This window comes from Scyliorhinus torazame, chromosome 1 (genome assembly GCF_047496885.1).
Source record: "Scyliorhinus torazame isolate Kashiwa2021f chromosome 1, sScyTor2.1, whole genome shotgun sequence".
NCBI classification, from domain to species: Eukaryota; Metazoa; Chordata; class Chondrichthyes; order Carcharhiniformes; family Scyliorhinidae; genus Scyliorhinus; species Scyliorhinus torazame.
The window spans coordinates 374,597,399-374,610,536 of NC_092707.1; positions in this window are offsets into that span (position 1 = coordinate 374,597,399).

The window sequence follows — 13,138 nt, forward strand, 5'->3', positions numbered from 1 at the left end:
TGGAGTATTGCATGCAATTCTGGTCGCCGCATTATAGGAAGGATGTGGAAGCTTTGGAAAGGGTGCAGAGGAGATTTACCAGAATGTTGCCTGGTATGGAGGGAAGATCTTATGAGGAAAGGCTGAGGGACTTGAGGCTGTTTTTGTTAGAGAGAAGATGGTTAAGAGGTGACTTAATTGAGGCATACAAGATGATCAGAGGATTGGATAGGGTGGACAGATTTATGGAATTTAGATAAAATCAATTGGTTACATCTGATTTATCTAAATTGGTGAGTCTGCCCATGTGCGGTGAGGTATTTTCAAAACTATTAAACTTAAATCGGAAACAGGTCACATAAAGATCATAGAATTATAGAATCCCTACAGTGCAGAAGGAGGCCATTTGGCCCATCGGGTCTGCACCGGCCTTCTGAAAGAGCATCCTACCTAGTCGCATTGCTCCGCCCTAACCCCATAACCCCACCTAACCTGACTTGTATATTATTGGACACTAAGGGGCAATTTATCATGGCCAATCCAACTAACCTGCACATTTTTGGACTATGGGAGGAAACCGGAGCACCCGGAGGAAACCCGCGCAGACACAGGGAGAGTAAATTCCACACAGACAGTCACCCGAGGTCGGAATTGAACCCAGGTCCCTGGTGCTGTGAGGCAGCAGTGCTCACCACTGTGCCACCATGCCACCATCATTAAGAAAATGCAAATGATATAGAAAAGACAAAGGAGTGTGCAAACAGTGGCGAGGGGGTGAAATGACGAACAGGAAATGCCCATGTGGAACAAAAATACAAGAATGAAAGATTTTGTTTTTACACTTTCTTTTTAAAGACTGCAGATGCGGCAGAAAGTAAATGAAAACAGAAAACGCAAGCAAAGCATGGCCAATACATCAATTGCAAGAAGAGAAAAATAATTGGTTAACACTGACAATCCAAACACCTGCCTGAATGCAGATAAAAGATTTCGGACCCAAATAACCTAAACATTGACAGAACCATCCACATCAAAAGCAGCCACTGCTGTGAAGAGAGCTGAGGATGTAGATACGGTCTAAAGTTTTTAAAATCAATGTTCACAGTATGGCCAGCAGAAAAAAAATCAAAATATTTGTACCATATTTTGTCATTCCCACGTTTCCGGTTTCTGGATTATCAGTCTCAAATTGTAACCACCACACGGTTCATAGTCAAGATTACAGGATTTCTGAAACACTTACACTCTTTATAGTTAAAGAATCGGTGATATTATCGACAAGTGCTTAAACTACGTGTCTGATATTCCCCTGTCCAATATTATGATCCAAATGTTTATTCTTTCAAAATTCCAATGGGTTTCCTGTTTAGTATTATTATTTTTCACCCTCCTCTTAATGAAACCATGGTAACAGGGGTGTTGTAACTATCAACTTATATTATTTCCTTCACCTGCTGTCAAATGTATTTTTTTCAATATTTTTAAAACCTCTCCAAAGCTCCTCATTAATCAGTTTTATTCATAATTCTTAATTCCTTGGAGCCCTTCTCTCCTCCATATCTCAGATTAATATTGGTGACAATTAGTGATAACAAATTCACCACTCACACCTATTGAATCTACTGCAGACTTATTCTCAAAGCAAAATACTTTGGCTGCTGAAGTTACATTCAACTCTGGATAAAAGCAAATGGTGTCGAATGATGCAAAGGATGAAATGAAACTGGGGTCAGGGATTCAACAACTTCAGTTTACGCAAACTGGAGGAACAACATTTCATCTTCCGGTTAGGCACGCTACAGCCTTCCGGTCTCAACATCGAATTCAACAACTTCAGATGATCAGCTCTACCTCATCTCGACCCATTTGTTTTCATTCCATTTCATTTTAACTGTCTTTTACCATTTCTTTCTCTCTTAATATATATTTAACCCCCCCCCCCCCAATCTTATCCACCTTTCCTTAACCTTTCTCCTGTTTGCTTCCCCCTTCCCCACCCCCCACATCTACAGTTCATCCTCTGATGTTAGTTTCTCTGCTGTTTGGCCTTTCACATCTTTTGTGCCACTAGCACTCTTTCCCCTTGGTTTCTGTGGCCATTAGCACCCGGTTTCCTTGTGTTTCTGTGGCTATGACTCATCTTTCATTCTCACTCCACAGTATAAATATTTCCCACTTTCTCTGTCTGTTTGCTTTGACAAAGAGTCATCGAACTCGAAATGTTAGCTCTTTTCTCTCCCTACAGATGCTGCCAGACCTGCTGAGATTTTCCAGCATTTTCTCTTTTGTTACATTCAACTCTGTTTCTCTCTCTTCACAGATGCTGCCAGACTTGCTGAGTGAGGCACGATCAATTTGGCTGGAGACGAAGTTGAATTCAAACTGAGGCTTTATTAGTATCTGAAGCGTGGCCTCCTACAGCAGCTGACGAAATGGCTGCTAGCTGAAGGCCACGCATATTTATAACCCGGCTCCTGGGCGGAGCTAGCATGCAGGGGCCCAGGTGAACCTGTAGTGCAGGTTCTACCGTACAACCCTTAATATAGGAACATAGTGGTTTACCACATTCACCCCCTGTTAAAATTGAGTCCGGCAGGAGTGGTGGATAACTATATACAATTCGCAATCTTTAATATTTACAGAACAGTGAAAAAAAAAATGTCTCTGGTCATCCGGTGGGCCGGTCAGAGGTTCAGCCAGTCCGACGCCTTGATCGTCCTCTGGGATCGACAAAGTGGAGCCGGCGATGTTGGTGCTGTCGTGGTCGAAGTTGACTCCGGGAGAGTGCCGAAATCCTCTTCATCAACGGGGGTGGGCAGGGGGAGGATGGACGGTCCTAGGGGGGGTGATGGGGGCGGCGGGGGAGGGGAGGGAGGCGCCGGGGGCGACGGGGGTGGTGTGGGGGCGGAACCTGCTGGTGCCAGGCCCCTGAGGGAGATGGTATCCTGGCGGCCGTCTGGGAATACCACGTAGGCGTACTGTGGGTTTGCGTGGAGCAGGTGCACCCTTTCCACCAACGGGTCCGCCTTGTGGAGCCGCACATGTTTACGGAGAATCATAGAATTTCCAGTGCAGAAGGAGGCCATTCGGCCCATTGAGTCTGCACCGGCTCTTGGAAAGAGCACCCTACCCAAGGTCAACACCGCCACCCTATCCCCATAACTCAGTAACCCCACCCAACACTAAGGGCAATTTTGGACACTAAGGGCAATTTATCATGGCCAATCCACCTAACCTGCACATCTTTGGACTGTGGGAGGAAACCGGAGCACCCGGAGGAAACCCACGCACACACGGGGAGGATGTGCAGACTCCGCACAGACAGTGACCCAAGCTGGAATCGAACCTGGGACCCTGCAGCTATGAGGCAATTGTGCTATCCACAAGGCTACCAGTTCCCGGAGCTGTGAGCCACGTTGGGAGTGATACCCCGGATGTGGACTTCCTGGGGAAGGCAAAAAGGCATTCATGCAGTGTACTGTTAGTAGCAGTGCAAAGTAATGAGCGAATGGAATGTAGTGCATCAGGGAGGACCTCTTGCCAGCGGGAGGCCGGGAGATTTCTGGACCATAGGGCCAGCTGGACGGCCCTCCATACCGTCCCATTCTCCCTTTTTACCTGTATGTTTCCCCGGGGGTTGTAGCTCGTCGTTCTGCTGGAGGCGATACCCCTGCTGAGCAGGAACTGACGTAGCTCATCACTCATGAATGAGGATCCCCTGTCACTGTGGATGTAGGCGGAAGCCGAACAGAGTGAAGATAGAGTTAAGGGCTTTAATGACGGTGGCAGACGTCATGTCGGGGCATGGGATGGCGAAGGGAAAATGGGAGTATTCATCGATCACACTGAGGAAATACGTGTGTCGGTTGGAGGGGGGGAGGGGGCCTTTGAAATCCACGCTGAGGCGTTCAAAGGGGCAGGAGGCCTTCACCAGGTGCGCGCGGTCCGGCCGGTAGAAGTGCGGTTTCCACTCCGCACAGACCTGGCAGTCCTTGGTGATCATCCTTACTTCCTCGACGGAGTAGGGCAAATTTTGTGCCTTAATGGAGTGGTACAACCGAGTGACCCCTGGGTGACAAAGGCTGTTGTGCAGGGTCCGGAATCGGTCTACCTGTGCGCTGGCACATGTACCTCGGGATAGGGCGTCTGGGGGCTCGTTGAGTTTGCCAGGGCGATACTTAATCTCGTAGTTATAGGTGGAGAGCTCGATTCTCCACCGCAAGATTTTGTCATTTTTGATCCTGCCCCGTTGCGTGTTGTTGAACATGAAGGCTACCGACCGTTGGTCAGTGAGGAGAGTGAATCTCCTGCCGGCCAGGTAATGCCTCCAATGTCGCACAGCCTCAACGATAGCCTGGGCCTCCTTTTCAACGGATGAATGCCGGATTTCGGAGGCATGGATGGTGCGGGAAAAGAATGCCATGGGCCTGCCTGCCTGGTTGAGGCTGAGGGCAAGGGCGACGTCCGATGCATCGCTTTCTACTTGGAAAGGAAGTGTTTTGTCTACAGCGTGCAATGTGGTCTTGGCAATATCAGCTCTGATCCGGGCGAAGGCCTGTTGGGCCTCTGCCGTCAGGGGGAAATTAGTGGTCTGTATGAGTGGGCGGGCCTTGTCCACATAGTTTGGGACCCACTGAGCGTAATACGAGAAGAACCCCAGGCAGCGTTTGAGGGCCTTGGGGCAGTGGGGGAGGGGAAGCTCCATGCGGTCCGGATCGGGCCCCAGAACTCCGTTCTGGACCACGTAGCCGAGGATGGCTAAGCGGTTTGTACGGAACACACACTTCTCCTTGTTGTACGTGAGGTTGAGGAGAGTGGCGGTGCGGAGAAATTTAGCAAGGTTGGCATCGTGGTCCTGTTGATCATGGCCGCAGATGGTCACATTGTCTAGGTACGGAAACGTGGCCCGCAAGCCGTACAGGTCGACCATTCGATCCATCTCCCTTTGGAAGACCAAAACCCCATTGGTGACGCCGAAGGGGACCCTAAGGAAGTGATATAGCTGGCCGCCTGCCTCGAAGGCGGTGTATGGCCAGTCCGATTTACGGATGGGGAGCTGGTGGTAAGCGGATTTCAGGTCCACTGTTGAGAAGACCTGGTACTGTGCAATCTGGTTAACCATGTCAGATATGCATGGGAGGGGGTATGCGTCGAGCTGCGTGTACCTGTTGATGATCTGGCTGTAGTCCACGACCATTCGATTTTTCTCCCCAGACTTAACCACTACCATTTGAGATTTCCAGGGGCTGTTGCTGGCCTCGATGACTCCCTCCTGAAGCAACCGCTGGACCTCGGACCTGATGAAGGCCTTATCCTGGGTGCTGTACCGTCTGCTCCTGGTGGTGACGGGTTGGCAATCTGGGGTTAGATTGGCAAAGAGGGAAGGAGGATCAACCTTTAGGGTCGCGAGGCCGCACACAGTGAGGGGTGGAAAGGGTCCGCCGAATTTAAGAGTCAGGCTCTGGAGGTTGCACTGAAAGTCCAGGCCAAGGATAAGTGCAGCGCAGAGGTTAGGGAGGACGAAGAGGCGAAAACCGTGGAACTCTACGCCTTGGACTGTGAGCGTGACCATGCAGTACCCCCGGATCACTACGCGATGGGATCCGGAGGCCAGGGAGATACTTTGATTGGTAGGGTGTACCTTAAGGGAGCAGCGCCTTATCGTATTTGGATGTACAAAGCTATCGGTGCTCCCGGAGTCCAGTAGGCAGGAGATCACGTGGCCGTTGACTTTCACGCTGGTGGATGTGTTGGTCAGAGTGTGTGGTCTGGACTGGTCGATTACCATGGATGCGAGTCGTGGTTGATCGTCGGGTAGTGAGGCGGACGCTGCATCGGGGTCCTGAAACGCCGTTGGTCTCCGTGTGCTGCGAGGTGGACAAGATGGCGGCGCCCGGAGTTCCTGGGGGTCACAAAATGGCGGCGCCCATGGAACGCACGTTGCGGGGTTGGAGCAAGATGGATGGCGGCGCCCATGAAACGCACGTGTTGTGCGGGGGAGAAGATGGCGGCGCCCATTGCTCGCACATGGCCTGGGGAGGAGGGGAGGATAGTGGTGCCCATTGTCCGTGACCGGGGGGGGGGGGGGGGGGGGTGACCGCGGGCCTGGCACACCGCTGCATAGTGGCCCTTCTTTCCGCAGGCCTTACAAAGGGCAGCACGGGCCGGGCAGCGTTGGCGGGGTGTCTTTGTTGGCCGCAAAAATAGCATCAGGGCCCCCTGGAGATCATCGGCTGGCGCGTAGCGCAGGCGTACTGGGTGGGTAGCGCCCCCGCTGGGGAGGCTGCCTGTGGGGCCCATGAAGCGTAGGAGGAGTGGGCCGCGCGGTTGGGGGCGTAGGACTGTACATTGCGCAGGGCGACCATCATGGAAAACGCTAGTGTTTTAGTCTCTGCGAGGTCACGCGTGGCCCCTTCTAGGAGCCGCTGCCTGATAACATCGGACCCAATCCCAGTTACAAAAGCGTCCCTCATAAGGAGATCTGAGTGCTCCTTAGCTGTAATGTCCTGGCAGTAACAGTCCTGAACTAGTGGGATCAGAGCCCTCCAGAAGTCCTCGATTGACTCACCAGGTAGTTGAGTACGCGTTGCGAGGGCGTGTCTGGCGAAGAGCGTGGTTGTTTTCTGCTCATAACTCTCTTTGAGTCGAGTCATAGCGTCAGCGTAATTCGGCGCATCCTGGATTAGCAGGAGGATTTTAGAGTTGAGTCTGGAGTACAAGATTTGAATCTTCTGAGCCTCTGGAACAGGGGTCGGCGCCGCGTTGATATACGCTTCAAAACAAGCTAGCCAGTGCTGGAAGTCCTTTCTGGCGTCGCTTGCGTGTGGATCCAGCTGCAGTCGATCTGGTTTAATCCGGAGGTCCATCTTCTGAATCAGATACTAATAAATTGAGGCGCGATCAATTTGGCTGGAGACGAAGTTGAATTCAAACTGAGGCTTTATTAGTATCTGAAGTGTGGCCTCCTACAGCAGCTGACGAAATGGCTGCGAGCTGAAGGCGACGCATATTTATAACCCGGCTCCTGGGCGGAGCTAGCATGCAGGGGCCCAGGTGAACCTGTAGTGCAGGTTCTACCGTACAACCCTTAATATAGGGACACAGTGGTTTACCACGCTGAGTATTTCCAGCACTTGCTGTTTTTAATTGCAGATTTGTTCTGTTCTGTAATAATATGCTGGTAGTTTGCCTGACAGGCATTATTTGTGTCTATCTTTCAATGTATTTTACTGCCTCAAGAATAGTTAAATCACTGTTTCATCCTCAATGAACATTCAAAAGACATTCAACAATCAACACTGCAAAAGAGAAAATACTGGAAAATCTCAGCAGATCCAGCAGCATCTGCAAGGAGAGACGGATGACGCGGTGTCAAAGCTAAAAGGCATAGAAAGTGGGAGATATTTGTGCTGTAGGGTGAGGGAATGAAAGATATGTCATAGCCACAAAACTGGCCACAGGATATGACTCATCTTTCATTCCCTCACCCTCCGGTATAAATATCACCCACTTTCTATGCCTTTTAGCTTTGACAAAGGGTCATCTGGACTCGAAACGTTAGCTCTTTTCTCTCCTTACAAACGCTGCCAGACCTGCTGAAATTTTCCAGTATTTTCTATTTTGGTTTCAGATTCCAGCATCCGCAGTAATTTGCTTGTATCCATTGTTCTTCACTCACCCAGTGTTTTTAATGGTTGACTTGCTAATTAATTTCCTATTCGGATTGGAACTTCAGAGGAGTATTGTCAGAGGTGCTAAGCTTTAGTTGAGACATTGAATTGGTGCTGTTTGCTTGTTCTGATCTTTCAGATGAGCATTTACGACTTTATTCAAAGAGTGTCACCTGGTTTTTTTAATTCCCTATCCAACAGTGCCACATGTAGGGAAATTGGCCACTGCGAGATCTGGAAAATGACTGTTGTCTTTTCCTGCAAAGCAGCGATCACTGCTGGCAGCAGTTAATTGAACAGTCAAATGAAGGTAAGTGATGAAAGCGAGATTCAAATGAATGTCAACCTAGGTTAATCATATGCAACGTCTTTGCGGACTGTTATGGGAAAAGTGATAAAATTGGTACAGTAATAAATTGTTTTAATATATTTCTGACTGTATTGTGAGGTTTTTTTTTCTTCTTTCATCCTGTTCCTGGTATCGCTGATTTCCTATCTGATGTTCTTTGTTTTTATCTCCTTTTTGATGGCACTTTCATTTGATTCCCGCTTTCACTATCTCTTGCTCGGCCCTGTCCAATTCCCACATCAACAAATTTGCTTTCAGCTGTAATATCCAATCTTCCTCCTCTTTCTCCTATAGCTGCCAGCACTGGAGTGCCTCAGCATTCTCGTTTCCAGTAATTCTTCCTCTCTTTAACCTCTCACTGCCCCTGTCACGATTCACCAGATTCTGGTGTGAGGCACAATACTGTGTTACACATTTAGTCCATCACATTGTTCCAATATACAAATAATGAGCATTGAGCACTTCACCGTTGTGTGCACCGAAGGTTTTATTGCCCCCGTGATTGTTTCACGTGCAGCTTCATTTTGCCAGAGCACGGCCATGATCAAATCTCAGTTTGCGAACCATGTCAAGGTTTTTGATCAAGTCAGCTGAGATTTCTCCTGAATCGGCCGAGGGTAAAGGAAATCACGTCAATGATGCTGCGATTTGACCTGAAGCCTTCGTCCCTCAGAGGACTGAACCAGTCAAGCACATGATTGGGGGAAAGAAAGCCTTCAGCATTTCCCATTGACCGAAAGCAATGAACTTCCGTGGTCCTTGGCACGTTTGCTGCGCTCTCCGTTCTGCTTGTGGATTGGATCCATCCAGCACCTTGGGCAGGGTCACATGCTCCACCGTGCTTTACCAGAGCAACTATCCATCAGGAACTGACACTGAGCCACGTTCAGGCACTCTTCGGATAATTACGTGGGCGGGATTCCCTGTCGGCTGACACTGGAATCAGGAAACGCAATTGGGCAGAGAGTCGATTTTGTCGCCAAAAGCGTGGCGGTCGCTGATCTCACTCCAAATCGGAATTCTCTGGTACCTCAACAGCGGCGTCAATGCGTCCCTCTCCTCACGTACAGTAATCACCATTGGCATATCATTAGCGGGCCTTACCCGGTGTTCTCCAGGGCCTCCATGATTCTCCGCCTCCACCAGGGCAAATACCTGACGACGAGGTTCAATTGTGCTTTTAAAAATCGAGAAACAGGTGCTGTGGATAATGAGGGAGAGAGCGGAGGTAGGACACAAACTGGCGCAACTGTGGACTGCCGGTCTTGACACAGGCCGAGCTGGCTGTGGGAACAGGGCCCTGCCAGGGCCAGGCAGAGGGGGGCCGACAGGGGGAAGGACCATGGGGCCGGGGTGACCCCTCACAGGACTGAGGCAGTGTTCAGGCATGGCCACCATTGCCACAGCCTGCAAGGCAGCCATCTTGCTGCACACCCCACTGACCAGCCACCTTGGCCCTGGTTCTACAGACTGACAACGGCCTTATGGATGCTCCCACCCCCACACCAGCCCTGCCCACGACCCCACCCTGGCACCTCTCGCCTCACCCTCCGATATACCACCCCCGCACCCCAACCCCAACTGTCCACCCCATCACCACTGAATCCCACCCATCTCCATATGCCCCCAGCAGGCTGCCACCCACAAGCGGGGCATTACATAGCCTTCCCAGGGCAACGTCCACAGTAGTCCCTAGAGGGGAACGCCGGACGGGGGCACCGAGCGTACCCCTGGGCATGAGCGGTGCCAGCCAACAGTACCCCTAGCAGGCACCAGAACAAGAGGCTCCCATGATGCAGGCCACCAAAGGGGCCAGGGGTGCGGGAATGGGGGAGGGGTAACATGCAGGAGCAGAGTCAGCAGTGCAAACCAGGGGCACCTTGTAGCTTGTTGGACCAGTTTGGGCACGGGGGTACGCACCATGCTAACATGTCGATCTTTCAACCCCTGCAGACAATGGATATTGGAATATAATCAGCAATGGTGTCCTTTATCCTCGTCACCACAGCCCTGGGGGATGCCCTGCGGCTGTATGAGGTAACGTGGAGGAGGAAGCTGCAGCGGCGGAGCGTGCCCCAGAGGAATAGGAGGCAGCCACTGACGATGGAGAGCCGGCCACTCAACAGGGTGAGGAGGAGGAGGAGAGGGGTACAAAGGAGCCATCGCATGCGTGTATCAGCACCACCTGTCATTCGAGGACCTGCCGAACTGGGCATGTCGTCGAAGACTCCGGCTGAGCAGGGGGACAGTGTGACATATCTGCCAGACCGTGGCGCGTTTGACAGCACGGGGGAGGGGGGGGAGGAAGATTGCCCTGAACGTCTCATGCGCAATCAATTACACTCAAGATGAAGTGATTTCATAACTGAAGGCTTTAATCTGCTAGAACCTTTTCCCCAGCAGCTTCGATACAGAAAGTGAAGGCTGCTGAGAAGGCACCATCTCTTATACCCCGCCTTCAGGGCGGAGCTACATAATACAGCCAATGGTAGACTCCTGGGTCTAACCAATGGTCATCAGCCTCTCAGGTACCGCAATACCTGGTACTACCACATTCACCCCCTGTTAAAAAAGCCCGGCGGGGTTGGTGGACAACGTTAATAGTCGCCTTTAGCATGGTATGACCAGGTATGGAGGCACCGTGATGTTGAGGATATTTACAAAGTGTTCATAGTGCAGCAATCAGTCGACCGGGCCGCCTGGTCGTCCTTCTGGAGCGTCTGGGCTTCGGCGGTGATTCTGATAAGGGTCCCGGCTGTTGCGGCTCCGGGAGGGTGGTGTCGTCCTCCCTGGCAGCTTCGTCACTCCTAGGCTCCGCTGTAGGGGAAAAATGTTGACAGGGAGAGGGGGGGGGGCGCATGTAGGGGGCGTTGGTGGGTGGTCGGGCCTAGGCAGGAGCGGTGGGAGTGCTGACCCTCCAGTGAGGTGCTGTGGGGGAGGTGGGGGTGGGGGCAATGGTTCGGATGCGCGTGGGGTTCCGGCGGGTGCCAGGTCACGAAGGGAGACTGCGCCTTGCCGGCCGTCAGGGAACGCCACGTAGGCGTACTGGGGGTTACGACTTGTGCGCCCGCATGTGCTTCCGAAGCAGAATGGGTCCGGGTGTCACTAGCCAGGTTGGGAGCGAGGTCCCGGAGGTGGACTTCCTGGGGAAAACAAGGAGACGTTCATGAGGCGTCTGATTTGTGGTTGTACAGAGCAGCGACCGGATGGCGTGGAGGGCCATCGGGAGGACCTCTTGCCAGCGGGAGACCGGGAGATTCCTGGACCGTAGGGCCAGTAGAACGGTCTTCCAGACCGTTCCGTTCTCCCTCTCTACCTGCCCGTTACCCCGGGGATTGTAACTGGTCGTCCTGCTCGAGGCGATGCCCCTGCTGAGCAGGAATTGACGCAGTTCGTCGCTCATAAAGGAGGACCCCCTATCACTGTGAATGTATGCGGGGAAACTGAACAGTTTAAAGATACCCTGGAGGGCCTTGATGACGGTGGTTGTGGTCAAGTATGGGCAGGGGATGGTGAATGGGAACCGGGAGCACTCATCAATCACGTTCTGGAAATACGTGTTGCGGTCGGTGGAGGGGAGGGGGCCTTTGAAGTCCATGCTGAGGCGTTCAAAGGGACGGGAAGCCTTTATCAGGTGCGCCCTCTCTGGCCAGTAGAAGTGCGGTTTGCACTCCGCGCAGATTTGGCAGTCCCTGGTGACTGTCCTGACCTCCTCGATGGAGAAGGGCAGGTTGCGGGTCTTGACAAAATGGAAAAAAACGAGTGACCCCCGGGTGGCAGAGGTCCTCGTGGAGGGATCGGAGGCGGTCCACTTGTGCAGTGCCGCGGGACAGGGTATCAGGAGGCTCGTAAAGCTTCCCCGGACGGTACAAGATCTCGTAGTTGATGGTGGAGAGTTCTACCCTCCACCCCAAGATCTTGCCATTTTTAATCTTGCCCCGCTGTGCATTATCGAACATGAAGGCAACTGACCGTTGGTCCGTGAGGAGAGTGTATCTCCTGACGGCCAGGTAATGCCTCCAATGTCTCACAGCTTCAACTATGGCTTGTGCTTCTTTTTCGACCGAGGAATGGCGAATTTCAGAAGCATGGAGGGTACGGGAGAAGAAGGCCACGGGCCGGCCCGTTTGGTTGAGGGTGGCAGCCAGAACTACATCGGAAGCATCGCTCTCGACCTGGAAGGGGAGGGACGTGTCGATGGCGCGCATCGTGGCCTTTGCAATGTCTGCTTTGATGCGGCTGAAGGCCTGGCGGGCCTCTGTCGACAGGGGGAAGGCTGAGGACTGGATTAAGGGTCGGGCTTTGTCTGCGTAATTGGGGACTCACTATGCATAATAGCTGAAGAAGCCGAGGCAGCGCTTCAGGGCCTTGGGGCAGTGAGGGAGGGGGAACTCCATAAGGGGGCGCATGCGCTCAGGGTCGGGGCCTATGACTCCACTTCGCACTACGTAGCCTAGAATGGCTAGACGGTCGGTGCTAAACAGGCATTTATCCTTATTGTATGTCTGATTAAGGATTTTCACGGTCTGGAGGAATTTACGAGGTTGGTGTCGTGGTCCTGCTGGTCATGGCCGCAGATGGTGACGTTAACCAGATATGGGAACGTTGCGCGTAAGCCGTACCGGTCAACCATACGGTCCATCTCTCGCTGGATGACCGAGACCCCATTAGTGACACCAAAGGGAACTCTTAAAAATTGCTAGAGCCACCCATCTGCTTTGAAGGCAGCGTACTTGCGGTCACTAGTGCAGAGGGGTAGCTGGTAGTAGGCGGACTTGAGGTCCACCGTGGAGAAGACCTTGTATTGTGCGATCCTGTTTATCAGGTTGGCTATACGGGGGAGAGGGAACGCGTCCAGCTGCGTAAACCTGTTGATGGTCTGGCTGTAGTCAATGACCATCCTATGTTTCTCCCCGGTCTTTACCACCACTACTTCAGCTCTCCAGGGACTGTTGCTCGCTTCGATGACCCCTTCCCCCAGCAGACTTTGGACCTCTGACCTGATCAAGCTCCGGTCCTGGGCACTGTACCGTCTGCTCCTGGTGGCGACGGGTTTGCAATCCGGGGTGAGGTTCGCAAACAGGGAAGGCGGGTCGACCTTAAGGGTCGCGAGGCCGCAGACAGTAAGGGGAGGTATGGG